At 46.6% G+C, this 17,221-nt stretch overlaps 1 protein-coding gene across 3 annotated transcripts in view; it reads left to right on the forward strand.

The window, feature by feature from the left end:
- Positions 1-314: 314 nt before the first annotated feature.
- The window catches only part of ZBTB40 (zinc finger and BTB domain containing 40), an 85,595-nt gene continuing 68,688 nt past the window's right edge, over positions 315-17,221 (forward strand). For all 3 annotated transcript variants that reach the window (XM_077837172.1, XM_077837173.1, XM_077837174.1), the window contains exon 1: positions 315-432. The gene's annotated coding sequence lies outside the window, so the exon portion shown is untranslated. The remainder of the gene's footprint in view (positions 433-17,221) is intronic.

The following is a 17,221-nucleotide window of genomic DNA, read 5'->3' on the forward strand; positions in this document are numbered from 1 at the left end:
ACTGCAGGAACTCACTGAAAACGCGAACCAAGCAACACAGCTGCGAGCCAGGCTCAAGCCTGCAGCCGCCCAGGCCCCGCGCCCCGCGCCCCGGGCTAGCAGCCCCGCCCCGCCCCGCCCAGTCCCCGGGGACAGGCCAACCCACCACCCCACCTGCCCAGGCCCAACCCCGGGGGGTTTCTCGTGTACTCCCCTCGTCACGTGATATGGGAGCCTACTGGACATGTATCACGTGACCGGACCAGCCGCTTCCGCGGTGGTACCCGCCAGACCCGCTCTCGCCACGTGACATAGGCGGCCGTGCGGGGGCGGGGGGGGGGGGAAGCTGTGGCTTCAAGATGGCGGCGCGCAGGCCGGGGCCCGGCACCGCCGGGGGGAGCCTGTTGTTGAAGCTTTATTGTTCCTGCTGCTGCCGCGCCGCTCCCAATAAAGGTAACCATGGAAACGGCCGGGCCGGGCAGTAACAGCCACAGGGAGCCGGGCGGGGCCTCAGGGGAACGGGGCATTCCCGCCGCCTTTCTCCCCGGCCGCGGCCTGAGGGCTCCACCCCACGAGCCGAGGGACCCCCCCCACGCCCCTGCTCCTCGAGCCGCTGTGGGGGCGGGGTTGTCCCTTATCACCCTCCCGCTCCCCGCGTGCCGGCTGAGGAGAGCCCCGGCGGGTGTGGGGCCCTCTGGCAGGCGATGTCCTGCTGCAGTGAGAGCGAGCCGGGCCTTGCCTTGGAGGGGCCGCAGTGCTCGGGGGACTCTTTCCCCGCTCCTCCCCGCCCGCGCAGCGGCGTCCCCGGGGCCAGGCCGTGGCCCTCCGCCGTGAGGCGGGGCGCGCCGGAGGCTCGGCTTCCAACCCAGACGCCGTTCCATGCCCGGAGGCGCTTTTGCGCTGCCCCGGTGCGCTCTGGGCCTTGGTGCCGGGTCTGGACCGCCCAGGTCTCTGGGGGACTCTGTTGAGAAGGTCCCTAGCGATTTTTCACATTTTAACTGAGAAAAATTGGATGGACATAATTAGCAAGGATCGGATTTTGTCATGGTTGTTTCTAGTAAAAGTCAGGAAGCCGTGACCTGTCTGTGACTTTTGCTGCTGTGGCTCCCTGGTTCCCCCACCACCGTGGTGGCTGGGAGCTGTGGGGTTCCCGCTCTGCCCATGGCAGCTGGAGCTGTAGGGTGACCATATTTCCCCAAGAGAAAATGGGACACCCTAACCGCTCCCCCTTTGCGAGCCTGTCACCGTCCCTGGAACCCTGAGGAGGGCCCCCTTAGGAATCTGTCACATGTCCCAGGAACTTTGCAGGGGCCCCCTGTTGCTGCTTGTCACTCCCTGCCGGGGCCCCACTGGCTGTCAGTCCCAGAGTCCTGCAATCCCTGGGGCTGGAGCAGAGAATGTCAGGGAGGTTTGTGGAAGTCAGGGATTCAGTGACTTCCATGACCTCTGTGACATAAACATAGCCTTAATAATTAGGGACATTCCCAGATCTCTTACTCTGGGCCCACGGCCCTGTCTGCTCTTCTAAAATGTTGAAAACCAGATTGTCGTATTTGTCTCATCTGACAACATGAACTGGCTTAAAAATTGCTGCACTGGTTGCTGGGCTTATAAAAATATTTTAAAACTACTTAGTGGGGTAGGAATTAAAATCCCAGTTGCTGTATGTGTGGAGTTCTTCCAAGGATTCCAATTCTTAGAATGCTATTAGGGTTCAGAATTATGCTGTACACTTTATTATGATGATCTCCTCATTCTTGAACATATATATAAGGCACACTTAAGAAAGCTGAAAAGCCTGTCCTGCGCAGTCAGGTGTGCCCAACTAATGAGTGTTACTCAGATTCTTTCTTTGCAAGATGGGGAGAGAGGTCACTTTATTTAGATTGTTAAATACAATGTTTATTTAAGCAAATAAATTAGAATGTAAATTTATGAAGAAAAAAACTAAATATCTTCTTTAGTTACTTTTCAAGTATAATTTAATTCATGATCAAGGACCCAACTTATACTTGCATTAGGATGATGTATTTTATTTTAAAAATGTTATAGATATTTTCTCCTTTCTTTATGCATTTCTTTCATAGATTCCCACCCTTGGGTTTCAGAGTAACAGCCGTGTTAGTCTGTATTCGCAAAAAGAAAAGGAGTACTTGTGGCATCTTAGAGACTAACCAATTTATTTGAGCATGAGCTTTCGTGAGCTACAGCTCACTTCATTGGATGCATACCGTGGAAACTGCAGCAGAGATTATATACACACAGAGATCATGAAACAATACCTCCTCCCACCCCACTGTCCTGCTGGTAATAGCTTATCTAAAGTGATCATCAAGTTGGGCCATTTCCAGCACAAATCCAGGTTCTCTCACCCTCCGCCCCCCTCCCCCCCCCCACAAACTCACTCTCCTGCTGGTAATAGCCCATCCAAAGTGACCACTGTCTTCACAATGTGTATGATAATCAAGGTGGGCCATTTCCAGCACACATCCAGGTTCTCCGTGAGGGGGTGAGAGAACCTGGATTTGTGCTGGAAATGGCCCAACTTGATATCACTTTAGATAAGCTATTACCAGCAGGACAGTGGGGTGGGAGGAGGTATTGTTTCATGATCTGTGTGTATATAATGTCTGCTGCAGTTTCCACGGTATGCATCCGATGAAGTGAGCTGTAGCTCATGAAAGCTCATGCTCAAATAAATTGGTTAGTCTCTAAGGTGCCACAGGTACTCCTTTTCTTTTCACCCTTGGGTTGTACATATCCCTCCCCATATAAGCTTGTGATCTGGAAAGCAGTAGCCAGTAGCGACTGCATTTATGCCTTCATATCTCGGGTGTTACAAAAATAAAAAATGAGGGTTTATAAAGAGCCATGGTCCTTAACCATCTCCCAGTTCTTTTTGCGTACCATAAAATCAGAACCCTTGCTAATCCCAATAATCTCTGCTTTATTAGCCATCTTTAGTGCTGTTTTAGCTAGTGGGAGGAAGGAATGGGCTTACGTTTAAGGCACTAGACTGGGATGCCACAGGCTTCATGTGTGACTTTGGGGATGTCACATGGGGCAGATTTTGTGGGGAAAAAAAAAAAAGTTCAGCATCCAAAAGCTTCCATTTGGACACTCAGATAAATGGCCAGATTTTCAGAAAGAGTTAATTTCCCATTTAGGCACTGTTCTCAAAGGGAGCTGATGAATATGAAGTATTTTTGGAAATTTGGCCCTTAATTGCTCTGTGCTTCAGCTTCCTGTTTGTAAAATGGAAATAGTAGTATTTCCAACTACAGAGGGGAATTGTGAGGATACATTCATTAATGACTGTGATGGTGGCCTTGTCAGTACCTAAAGAGAGAGATTTTAGGGTATAAAATCTTAGAAAATGTCTCCATGGCCAATGCAGAGAAGACAACCAGCTGTGAATCCTCTGAGGCCAAGATGCTTCTCTTGGGGATAAGTACTCCTGGGGGAATTCTGCAACAAAAAATTAAAAATTCTGCTCACAATATTTCAAAATTCAGCATATTTTTTTGTCAAAATAACACAATATAATCACAGGTTTCAGAGTAACAGCCGTGTTAGTCTGTATTCGCAAAAAGAAAAGGAGTACTTGTGGCACCTTAGAGACTAACCAGTTTATTTGAGCATGAGCTTTCGTGAGCTACAGCTCACTTCATCAGATACATACCGTGGAAACTGCAGCAGACTTTATATATACACAGAGAATATGAAACAATACCTCCTCCCACCCCACTGTCCTGCTGGTAATAGCTTATCTAAAGTAATCGTCAGGTTAGGCCATTTCCAGCACAAATCCAGGTTTTCTCACCCTCCACCCCCCCACACAAATTCACTCTCCTGCTGGTGATAGCCCATCCAAAGTGACAACTCTTTACACAATGTGCATGATAATGAAGTTAGGCCATTTCCTGCACAAATCCAGGTTCTCTCACTCCCTCACCCCCCTCCAAAAACCCACCCCCATACACACACAGACTCACTCTCCTGCTGGTAATAGCTCGTCCAAACTGACCACTCTCCAAGTTTAAATCCAAGTTAAACCAGAACATCTGGGGGGGGGGGGGGGAGGAAAAAACAAGAGGAAATAGGCTACCTTGCATAATGACTTAGCCACTCCCAGTCTCTATTTAAGCCTAAATTAATAGTATCCAGTTTGCAAATGAATTCCAATTCAGCAGTTTCTCGCTGGAGTCTGGATTTGAAGTTTTTTTGTTTTAAGATAGCGACCTTCATGTCTGTGATTGCGTGACCAGAGAGATTGAAGTGTTCTCCGACTGGTTTATGAATGTTATAATTCTTGACATCTGATTTGTGTCCATTTATTCTTTTACGTAGAGACTGTCCAGTTTGACCAATGTACATGGCAGAGGGGCATTGCTGGCACATGATGGCATAAATCACATTGGTGGATGTGCAGGTGAACGAGCCTCTGATAGTGTGGCTGATGTTATTAGGCCCTGTGATGGTGTCCCCTGAATAGATATGTGGGCACAATTGGCAACGGGCTTTGTTGCAAGGATAAGTTCCTGGGTTAGTGGTTCTGTTGTGTGGTATGTGGTTGTTGGTGAGTATTTGCTTCAGGTTGCGGGGCTGTCTGTAGGCAAGGACTGGCCTGTCTCCCAAGATTTGTGAGAGTGTTGGGTCATCCTTTAGGATAGGTTGTAGATCCTTAATAATGCGTTGGAGGGGTTTTAGTTGGGGGCTGAAGGTGACGGCTAGTGGCGTTCTGTTATTTTCTTTGTTAGGCCTGTCCTGTAGTAGGTAACTTCTGGGAACTCTTCTGGCTCTATCAATCTGTTTCTTTACTTCCGCAGGTGGGTATTGTAGTTGTAAGAAAGCTTGACAGAGATCTTGTAGGTGTTTGTCTCTGTCTGAGGGGTTGGAGCAAATGCGGTTGTATCGCAGAGCTTGGCTGTAGACGATGGATCGTGTGGTGTGGTCAGGGTGAAAGCTGGAGGCATGCAGGTAGGAATAGCGGTCAGTAGGTTTCCGGTATAGGGTGGTGTTTATGTGACCATTGTTTATTAGCACTGTAGTGTCCAGGAAGTGGATCTCTTGTGTGGACTGGACCAGGCTGAGGTTGATGGTGGGATGGAAATTGTTGAAATCATGGTGGAATTCCTCAAGGGCTTCTTTTCCATGGGTCCAGATGATGAAGATGTCATCAATATAGCGCAAGTAGAGTAGGGGCTTTAGGGGACGAGAGCTGAGGAAGCGTTGTTCTAAATCAGCCATAAAAATGTTGGCATACTGTGGGGCCATGCGGGTACCCATAGCAGTGCCGCTGATCTGAAGGTATACATTGTCCCCAAATGTGAAATAGTTATGGGTAAGGACAAAGTCACAAAGTTCAGCCACCAGGTTAGCCGTGACATTATCGGGGATAGTGTTCCTGACGGCTTGTAGTCCATCTTTGTGTGGAATGTTGGTGTAGAGGGCTTCTACATCCATAGTGGCCAGGATGGTGTTATCAGGAAGATCACCGATGGATTGAAGTTTCCTCAGGAAGTCAGTGGTGTCTCGAAGGTAGCTGGGAGTGCTGGTAGCGTAGGGCCTGAGGAGGGAGTCTACATAGCCAGACAATCCTGCTGTCAGGGTGCCAATGCCTGAAATGATGGGGCGCCCAGGAGTTCCAGGTTTATGGATCTTGGGTAGTAGATAGAATATCCCAGGTCGGGGTTCCAGGGGTGTGTCTGTGCGGATTTGATCTTGTGCTTTTTCAGGAAGTTTCTTGAGCATATGCTGTAGTTGCTTTTGGTAACTCTCAGTGGGATCATAGGGTAATGGCTTGTAGAAACTCGTGTTGGAGAGCTGCCGAGCAGCCTCTTGTTCATATTCCAACCTATTCATGATGACAACAGCACCTCCTTTGTCAGCCTTTTTGATTATGATGTCAGAGTTGTTTCTGAGGCTGTGGATGGCATTGCGTTCCGCATGGCTGAGGTTATGGGGCAAGTGATGCTGCTTTTCCACAATTTCAGCCCGCGCACGTCGGCGGAAGCACTCTATGTAGAAGTCCAGCCTGCTGTTTCGACCTTCAGGAGGAGTCCACCTAGAATCCTTCTTTCTGTAGTGTTGGTAGGGAGACCTCTGTGGATTAGTATGTTGTTCAGAGGTATTTTGGAAATATTCCTTGAGTCGGAGACGTCGAAAATAGGATTCTAGGTCACCACAGAACTGTATCATGTTCATGGGGGTGGAGGGGCAGAAGGAGAGGCCCCGAGATAGAACAGCTGCTTCTGCTGGGCTGAGAGTATAGTTGGATAGGTTAACAATATTGCTAGGTGGGTTGAGGGAGCCATTGCTGTGGCCCCTTGTAGCATGTAGTAGTTTAGAAAGTTTAGTGTCCTTTTTCTTTTGTAGAGAAGCAAAGTGTGCGTTGTAAATGGCTTGTCTAGTTTTAGTAAAATCCAGCCACGAGGAAGTTTGTGTGGAAGGTTGTTTTTTTATGAGAGTATCCAGTTCTGAGAGCTCTTTCTTAATCTTTCCCTGTTTGCTGTAGAGGATGTTGATCAGGTGATTCCGCAGTTTCTTTGAGAGCGTGTGGCACAAGCTGTCAGCATAGTCTGTGTGGTATGTAGATTGTAATGGATTCTTTACCTTCAGTCCTTTTGGTACGATGTCCATCTGTTTGCATTTGGAAAGGAAGATGATGTCTGTCTGTATCTGTGCAAGTTTTTTCATGCAGTTGATAGATTTCCACTCCATACGGCTAAATGCAGTGCCTTGCATAATGACAGGTTTCAGAGTAACAGCCGTGTTAGTCTGTATTCGCAAAAAGAAAAGGAGTACTTGTGGCACCTTAGAGACTAACCAGTTTATTTGAGCATGAGCTTTCGTGAGCTACAGCTCACTTCATCAGATACATACCGTGGAAACTGCAGCAGACTTTATATATACACAGAGAATATGAAACAATACCTCCTCCCACCCCACTGTCCTGCTGGTAATAGCTTATCTAAAGTAATCGTCAGGTTAGGCCATTTCCAGCACAAATCCAGGTTTTCTCACCCTCCACCCCCCCACACAAATTCACTCTCCTGCTGGTGATAGCCCATCCAAAGTGACAACTCTTTACACAATGTGCATGATAATGAAGTTAGGCCATTTCCTGCACAAATCCAGGTTCTCTCACTCCCTCACCCCCCTCCAAAAACCCACCCCCATACACACACAGACTCACTCTCCTGCTGGTAATAGCTCGTCCAAACTGACCACTCTCCAAGTTTAAATCCAAGTTAAACCAGAACATCTGGGGGGGGGGGGGAGGAAAAAACAAGAGGAAATAGGCTACCTTGCATAATGACTTAGCCACTCCCAGTCTCTATTTAAGCCTAAATTAATAGTATCCAGTTTGCAAATGAATTCCAATTCAGCAGTTTCTCGCTGGAGTCTGGATTTGAAGTTTTTTTGTTTTAAGATAGCGACCTTCATGTCTGTGATTGCGTGACCAGAGAGATTGAAGTGTTCTCCGACTGGTTTATGAATGTTATAATTCTTGACATCTGATTTGTGTCCATTTATTCTTTTACGTAGAGACTGTCCAGTTTGACCAATGTACATGGCAGAGGGGCATTGCTGGCACATGATGGCATAAATCACATTGGTGGATGTGCAGGTGAACGAGCCTCTGATAGTGTGGCTGATGTTATTAGGCCCTGTGATAAACTTTCTAAACTACTACATGCTACAAGGGGCCACAGCAATGGCTCCCTCAACCCACCTAGCAATATTGTTAACCTATCCAACTATACTCTCAGCCCAGCAGAAGCAGCTGTTCTATCTCGGGGCCTCTCCTTCTGCCCCTCCACCCCCATGAACATGATACAGTTCTGTGGTGACCTAGAATCCTATTTTCGACGTCTCCGACTCAAGGAATATTTCCAAAATACCTCTGAACAACATACTAATCCACAGAGGTCTCCCTACCAACACTACAGAAAGAAGGATTCTAGGTGGACTCCTCCTGAAGGTCGAAACAGCAGGCTGGACTTCTACATAGAGTGCTTCCGCCGACGTGCGCGGGCTGAAATTGTGGAAAAGCAGCATCACTTGCCCCATAACCTCAGCCATGCGGAACGCAATGCCATCCACAGCCTCAGAAACAACTCTGACATCATAATCAAAAAGGCTGACAAAGGAGGTGCTGTTGTCATCATGAATAGGTTGGAATATGAACAAGAGGCTGCTCGGCAGCTCTCCAACACGAGTTTCTACAAGCCATTACCCTATGATCCCACTGAGAGTTACCAAAAGCAACTACAGCATATGCTCAAGAAACTTCCTGAAAAAGCACAAGATCAAATCCGCACAGACACACCCCTGGAACCCCGACCTGGGATATTCTATCTACTACCCAAGATCCATAAACCTGGAACTCCTGGGCGCCCCATCATTTCAGGCATTGGCACCCTGACAGCAGGATTGTCTGGCTATGTAGACTCCCTCCTCAGGCCCTACGCTACCAGCACTCCCAGCTACCTTCGAGACACCACTGACTTCCTGAGGAAACTTCAATCCATCGGTGATCTTCCTGATAACACCATCCTGGCCACTATGGATGTAGAAGCCCTCTACACCAACATTCCACACAAAGATGGACTACAAGCCGTCAGGAACACTATCCCCGATAATGTCACGGCTAACCTGGTGGCTGAACTTTGTGACTTTGTCCTTACCCATAACTATTTCACATTTGGGGACAATGTATACCTTCAGATCAGCGGCACTGCTATGGGTACCCGCATGGCCCCACAGTATGCCAACATTTTTATGGCTGATTTAGAACAACGCTTCCTCAGCTCTCGTCCCCTAAAGCCCCTACTCTACTTGCGCTATATTGATGACATCTTCATCATCTGGACCCATGGAAAAGAAGCCCTTGAGGAATTCCACCATGATTTCAACAATTTCCATCCCACCATCAACCTCAGCCTGGTCCAGTCCACACAAGAGATCCACTTCCTGGACACTACAGTGCTAATAAACAATGGTCACATAAACACCACCCTATACCGGAAACCTACTGACTGCTATTCCTACCTGCATGCCTCCAGCTTTCACCCTGACCACACCACACGATCCATCGTCTACAGCCAAGCTCTGCGATACAACCGCATTTGCTCCAACCCCTCAGACAGAGACAAACACCTACAAGATCTCTGTCAAGCTTTCTTACAACTACAATACCCACCTGCGGAAGTAAAGAAACAGATTGATAGAGCCAGAAGAGTTCCCAGAAGTTACCTACTACAGGACAGGCCTAACAAAGAAAATAACAGAACGCCACTAGCCGTCACCTTCAGCCCCCAACTAAAACCCCTCCAACGCATTATTAAGGATCTACAACCTATCCTAAAGGATGACCCAACACTCTCACAAATCTTGGGAGACAGGCCAGTCCTTGCCTACAGACAGCCCCGCAACCTGAAGCAAATACTCACCAACAACCACATACCACACAACAGAACCACTAACCCAGGAACTTATCCTTGCAACAAAGCCCGTTGCCAATTGTGCCCACATATCTATTCAGGGGACACCATCACAGGGCCTAATAACATCAGCCACACTATCAGAGGCTCGTTCACCTGCACATCCACCAATGTGATTTATGCCATCATGTGCCAGCAATGCCCCTCTGCCATGTACATTGGTCAAACTGGACAGTCTCTACGTAAAAGAATAAATGGACACAAATCAGATGTCAAGAATTATAACATTCATAAACCAGTCGGAGAACACTTCAATCTCTCTGGTCACGCAATCACAGACATGAAGGTCGCTATCTTAAAACAAAAAAACTTCAAATCCAGACTCCAGCGAGAAACTGCTGAATTGGAATTCATTTGCAAACTGGATACTATTAATTTAGGCTTAAATAGAGACTGGGAGTGGCTAAGTCATTATGCAAGGTAGCCTATTTCCTCTTGTTTTTTCCTCCCCCCCCCCCCCCCCCAGATGTTCTGGTTTAACTTGGATTTAAACTTGGAGAGTGGTCAGTTTGGACGAGCTATTACCAGCAGGAGAGTGAGTCTGTGTGTGTATGGGGGTGGGTTTTTGGAGGGGGGTGAGGGAGTGAGAGAACCTGGATTTGTGCAGGAAATGGCCTAACTTCATTATCATGCACATTGTGTAAAGAGTTGTCACTTTGGATGGGCTATCACCAGCAGGAGAGTGAATTTGTGTGGGGGGGTGGAGGGTGAGAAAACCTGGATTTGTGCTGGAAATGGCCTAACCTGACGATTACTTTAGATAAGCTATTACCAGCAGGACAGTGGGGTGGGAGGAGGTATTGTTTCATATTCTCTGTGTATATATAAAGTCTGCTGCAGTTTCCACGGTATGTATCTGATGAAGTGAGCTGTAGCTCACGAAAGCTCATGCTCAAATAAACTGGTTAGTCTCTAAGGTGCCACAAGTACTCCTTTTCTTTTTACAATATAATCACACCACTTTCAATTATTTTTGGTCATTTATTTCAAAATACCTGTCAGCAAGTATGTCTGTAACGATACAGACAACAACAAAGATTCAGGAAATGTTTTCTGACAAATAGATTCCTTACTAGACATATTAATACAGAACTCTCAGTAATAATTCATTTAAACTACAATACAGAATCGTATTTCCCGCACTCCTCAGAAGCAGTGTAAAGGCTTGGGGGAGTCAGGGGTAACAGAGGAGCTGAGGGAGATGGAAGTAAATTGCTGGGAAGGAGCCTGAATGTGAACTTGGAGGGTTGCTGGGTATAGGTGGGAAAAGTATGGAACAGGTTTTTTGGGGGGTGGGGAGGGATTGTTAGGGAGTTCTGCCATGCAGACCCTGGGTGATCCCTAGCTTCTCTCATTCAGTCAAGAACATCTGCCCCCTGTCCAAATGTGTCCCTCCGCCCCCTGTCCAAATGTGTCCCTGCACCCTCACTCAGACACCCACTTCCCCATCCCCATGTGGTCCTGCACCCCTCCCCCCTGACCCTGTGTGGCTCTATACCCCTTCCCCCCATCACCATGTGTCTCTGTGCCCCCACCCAGACACTCCCCTGTCCCTATGTGTCCCTGTACCCCTCCTCCTGTTCCCATGTATCTCTGTGCCTCCACTCAGCCACCCCCATCCCTACATAGCTCTGCACCTCCCTCCCCACTGTGGACCTGTGCCTCCACTCCCATTCAGCTCCTGCCCCAGTCTTTCTTCCCCCACTAGCCCTTATGAGCCCCTGTCTGATCCCTCTCCCCCCACCCCCCGCACCCTAAGCTGTCTGTCTCCCCATAGCCCCTGTCTCCTGACGTGGCCTGACAGGCGCTGCAAAGAAGGCAGGTTCTTTCTCTTCCCTAGCTGGCCTGGAGCTGCTGCTTTGTTCTATCACCACAGCGCCCTCTGGTGGGCAAAAGGCAGAACTGAAGCAACATTTTGGGAGAAGCTTTTTTCTGCGCAATAAATTAAAAATATGCATGTCTCAATAATTATGCACACACACAGTAGCACAGAATTCCCCCAGGAGTAGATAAGGGAGTCTCACGTTCTGATCCATCTGGTCCCGTACCACTTCTCTTCTATTAGCTGGACATGCTGGTTGTTGTGAAGTTGCTTATGAGAGCAGAGCAGCTGGTATTGCTTTTATAGAACAGTACTGAGGGATTTGTTTTGGAATAGAATAATTCTATGGACTTTACAAACAAATTTGAGGAAAATAGGCACCATTTTGGGCTGACCATTCTTACACCATGTCCTTCCAAAAGGTTTTCCTTTAGAAGACTTTCAGTGAGGATCATTATGGACTGCTTCATGCCCTGTCTGTATCCGTCTCTGTCAAGGCTAATTCCCCACTCTGGCACTTGGAGTGCAGAAGATGCGGGGGCCTGCAAGGATTCTAAAAATTAATACTGGCCATTCCAGGCTTGTATTAAACTCCCAAGGTTACAGCTTTTCTCTGACCTTGGATTGGTAGATGCTGCCACCATCCAAGTGCAGAACCCCTTTGAGAACCAAGGAAGGCGCACTCGAGAATTCCTTCCAGTGGGGTACCCTAAAGCCCTTTCACACATACACCCCCCTCCAGGAAAGAGCTGAGAAAGAAAGAAAGAAAAAAGGGAATCAGCTGTTGCCACCAGCTAATTAAACAATGTGTACACAAACCTCTTAAGACACAAAAATCCAATTCTGTTCTTAAAAAAGGTAAATTTTATTAATAAGAAAGAAAATACATCTGGAAACTTAAGCTACTGCTAGATTTTAAAAGAGCAACTACAAGAATTAAGCACCAAGAATCGCTTTCTTGAGGTCCAGCTTAAAGGTTATAGGCAAAACAAAAACACTTGGGGTTAGCACAGAGTTGTCCACAAGCCATAACAAAATAAATAGGATAAACCAAATTGCGTCTTCCTAGACATTTCCTGACCTACTTACATATCTGGGGTTTTAAATGAGTAGTTTCTAGGTATGATACTGATGATTTTTTCATACCTGGCCCAAGCTTCTTATAGCATAGCTGTTGCCCTGTCTTTCTCTCCCCGGGGGAACAACAACAGACGGACAAAAGGGGAGTTTTTTTTCAATTTTAAAAAGTTCTAGTCTTCCCATTGGCTCTTTTGGCCAGGTGCCCACTCACTTCCTTTTACCTATCCATAGCAGTGAGACTTTTTAACCCTTTACAGGTAGAGCAATTAGAAAACAGCTACTAAGAGGGATTTTATAGCTACTAGCTGGCTGGGTGCCCATAAAAGAGAGCTACTCCCACCCCCTTTCATTTATCACAGTCTCACTGGAAGAGTATGTTCTGTGCTTTATTGAAAGCAGACTGGCACAAAGGAGCTGGTCAAAACAGTGTAAACACCACAGTGAATTACAATGTGGAATCTATATGTGTGACGTAAACATGAACAGAAATTGAAATCTGCAACTGGCATCATGTATGTATTGCAGGTGTTACTGAAAACCTGTATAATCTCAGTATTTCTCTCAGCATTTTTGGGCACAATGAGGCATGCTAGGAACAGAGTTTCAAAGCAGACTTTCTTTCAGAGTAGCAGTCGTGTTAGTCTGTATCCGCAAAAAGAAAAGGAGTACTTGTGGCACCTTAAAGACTAACAAATTTATTTGAACATAAGCTTTCGTGAGCGACAGCTCCGATGAACTGAGCTGTAGCTCACGAAAGCTTATGCTCAAATAAATTTGTTAGTCTCTAAGGTGCCACAAGTATTCCTTTTCTTAAAGCAGACTGTGACTTTGTTTTTTGTTTTTTAGATTTCGACAGGACTTCCATGATTGTAATTTTGTACTTTGATTAGGGCTACAGTGTTCCAAGTAGGATAGATGGCAACCCTTGCTTCAAAGGATAATGGAAAACTCACTGTGAAGAGCTGGGACATACCAATTTGTTTTTCAATCTATTTTATTTCCATTCAAAGCATCAGTGCAGACAGCCTAGGAAAACAAGCAATGCTTTGGCTGTATTCTGCCACGTTTAGAGATTGAGGAAGACTGAATATAGTCAAAGTGTTGCTTGTTTTCCTCTATCTGTCTGCACTGATGCTTTGAACTGAAATAAAAATAGACTGAAAAACAAATTGGTATGCTCTGGCTCATCATACTGAGTTTTGCATTATCCTCTGGGAGCATTGCCTGCTCCTGCACTTTGGATCACCCAAGAGGAAGGTAATGACCCCTCAGTTTCTTTCAACTCTTCAAAAGACTGTCACTTTTGGTGGGAGAGGAAAGATAATCCATTCATGTATGTGATGTTCTGGCTTTCCAATAACCCTTTTTCTAAGGTCATCATCTTGATAACAAGAAGACAGGAAACTGGTAACATGCACACAAAAAAGTATTTAAATTCTGAGTTAAGACAGTCACTCTGTCCTTAACTCTCACATTTACACAGCATTTGATATGGAGCCTCGCTCACTTTTCAGAGACTGCTGCAATGGCCAAGGGACAGCACAGTGAAAGAATGTGACAGAACGAACGTCGCCTTTATGTTCACTTGTGTTTATTGGTTTAGATGAGAACCTTTAAAAACATGATTTGAGCAGGTGCAACATGGGCATTGACAAGGCAAGCTCACTTCTCACTGAGAGCGGTCATCTTAGGAGAGAGAAGGACGTTTGCCCCAATGACTAATTCAGGGCTTAGCTACTGTAAGCAGAGTGCAAACAAGGGGGCCCAACTAGTGACGACAGTGATAAGATATTTCATGATGCAGGCTTTAGACTCATCAGCTGTCAGACCGAAGTGACTTTTATTTATAGCTGGCAGGCTGGATTATTCTCTTTGCTGATCAGTACACCTTCATTTTATATACTTTGCATGCTTTGTAATTTCCTATAAGCTTGAATATAAAATATTTTCCCCTAATGTTCTTACACTCAGAGTGTTTAACAGCATTCCCTTGTTTAGCCCCTTATTAGGCAGTATTATCTTCTTTTGCACATTGCTTTTATCACAAGTGTCTGCATTGTCCAGGTCTGGCAATAGCATTTGTTAGCAAAGTTCTGTCAGCGGGGGGAGCCCACAACTGTGAATCTGTAGATTGTTAGTCACTTTGGTTCTAATAATCTTTAAACACAATGTTTAAAGCAGGTTTTGGTATTTTTATCGGTATCAGCAGAGGTGTTGGTCAGAACTTTATATATGTTAGCTATGGCAGTGCCAAGGATATGAGATCTTCATGAGTGCAATGGCACTGGCCCTCTGACAATCCCTGATGTTAACAGCTTTCTAATGGCATGAGAGCACTAGGTACTCCTGAGGGAATTCTGTGCCAAAAAATTAAAAAATCTGTGCACAATATTTTAAAATTATGCAAAATTCTGCAGATTTTATTGGTCAGTAAATGAACATGGAGGCTCCAGCAGTGGGGAGCACAGGCCATTGGCTGCCTGGAGGTGGGAGATCACCCTGTAGTTCCCCCTCTCCACTCCAGAAGGATGGGGACTTGGCAATGAGGCCGTACCTGACCCTGACACAGCACAAGGTCCTGCCCATTCACGCCAGGTGTACCAGGTATGGGCAGGCAGGCTTAGCCCAGCAGGATCCAAATGTAGAGGGACGTAGTGGGGGGGATCCAGGTGTACGGTGAGAGGGTTCTGTGTGGAGAAATCTGGGTGTGGAAGGCTTGGCGACAGGTCCAGGGGGGATCTGGATGCACAGGGGCTTGGTGAGAGGTTCCAGATGCAGGGGCAATGGGACTCTGCCGGGGGGTCTAGGTGAAGGTGGTTGGGGCTCGGCAGGAGGGGGTCAGGGTTTGGGGGGCTCTAGGTGTAGGGGTTCACTGTAGGGAGGGGGTCCGGGTACTGGGGGAGTGGGGCTTGGTGGGGTGGGGAAGTTCTATATGCTTGTGTTATACAGAATGTCAGACTGGATGATTGCATTTGTCCCTTTTGGCCTTGGAATCTGTGAAAATGGTCCTCAGTTCCCCTCCAAGGCAGCAAGCTCCCTGGATGAGAAGGCATGAAATGGCCTGCTTTTCCTCATATGGTTCTTCCTCTCTTGATCCGTGAAGAAAGATTATAATTGGGGGGCTAACTCAGTTCAGCAAGTGTCTTGGCCTTCTCTCCAGGAGACTCCCTCGCACAGCCCCTTCTTTTGTTTAGATTGCCATGGAGTAGCATTGAAAATGAACAGAGGCAGCTTTCTGATCAGAAGAGGAACAATGTTCAGATGGCTCCCATGCCCCAGAGGAACCAACAACTGCACAGCTAAGCTGTGCTGTACAGAGGGTTTGAAATCCCTAAAGAAGTGAGCTCTCAAATCCTTGAGCTTGGCTCAGAAGTGGCCTCAGCGATTCAGGCTGAAAAAACAATAAAATTGCCTTTTCCTTTCAAGCAGGGATGGCAAGAGGCACAAAGAGAACATGCTGTCAGTGCTTAGTAGATAAATAACAAGTAATAATGATGACCTGAAAATATTCCCTGTACATCCCAGGCAGTAAGCCAGCTTTCCCAAAAGTCATCCATAAAGTGTCTAGAAGCTGAAGCCAGACAAATTCAAATTAGGATGAAGACACACATTTTAACAGTGAGTGTAATTAACCATTGGAAAAAACTACCTAAGGAAGAGGTAGATTCTCCATCTCTTGATGTCCTTAAGTCAAAACTAGACACCTTTCTGGAAGATATGCTTTATCCAAACATAAGTTATTGGGCTCAATCCAGAGGTAGCTGAGTGAAATTTAATGGCCTGTGATATACAGGTCAGACTAGATGATATAATGGTCCCCTTTGGCCTTAAACGTTATGAATAAAAGATATGTAATCTGCCCAGGGAGCTTATGCATCTTGGACAACAGTCCTGAGGTTGAACATAGCAGTCACCTTTAGTGTAAAGAAAATGTCCATTCTCTTTGGGATCTCAGTGGCTCTTTAGGACTCTGCAAGTGGATGACTGCAAAAGGGGCTATGACTTAGTGGCTCAGAAGCACTGGCAGCCATGGTCTATGACCCTCTGCTTCAATGTTGTCTGTCTTGGAGAAGGGGCAGGGGCCTCTGAGGCTGGTCTTGGATTTCTTGTATAATGTCTTGACCCTGCAACCTTATCTTCACTACTCCTGACCATTAGCATGGTGGGAAGAAGACTCTGACTTCAGCCTTGGCACTGTGACGTTTAAGCAAACAGGTGGAGGAGACTGACACTTTGGAAAAGATTTTGAGGATGGGGCTGAGTAGAGAAGTCTTCTTCCAGGACATAGATGCTTCCTATTCTCCTTTCACAGGGAATATCCCTTCTTTTATTCCGCACCAATCATGATCAAATCCCATTTCAGATACTAGAGATTCTTCAGCTCTAGGCAAGCAGCAGCTGGGGAAATGCTGCTGATACATTGAATCTGGGAAGAAAAATGCGCCTCCTTCTCCTCTCACATACGCCAGTGTAATTCCACTGGTGTGAGTTGTTACTCCTGATTTACAGTATTGTGGGAGGATAATTGAGCACATATGTTTAGTAAACCTGAGCCTAGATAGCCGATCTGGCACTTCCCACGCAATGGAGAAGAGTTACAGACAACCAGTGGTAATAGTGACACACCTAAGCCATGTCTACCTTTGATCCAGGGAACCAGAAGGTTGAGCTGTTCAGTGTTCAGATTTATACATATTCAGGGAAAGGAGCCTCTATGCTGTACTCTGGGCATTCCTTGACGCATTTTGAAAATGCATTTATTTCCCCGGCCCTCCTGCATCTTGTGTAGCTCAAAAGCTTGTCTCTCTCACCAACCGAAGTTGGTCCAACA

Source organism: Eretmochelys imbricata, chromosome 18 (genome assembly GCF_965152235.1).
Source record: "Eretmochelys imbricata isolate rEreImb1 chromosome 18, rEreImb1.hap1, whole genome shotgun sequence".
Lineage (NCBI taxonomy): Eukaryota > Metazoa > Chordata > Testudines > Cheloniidae > Eretmochelys > Eretmochelys imbricata.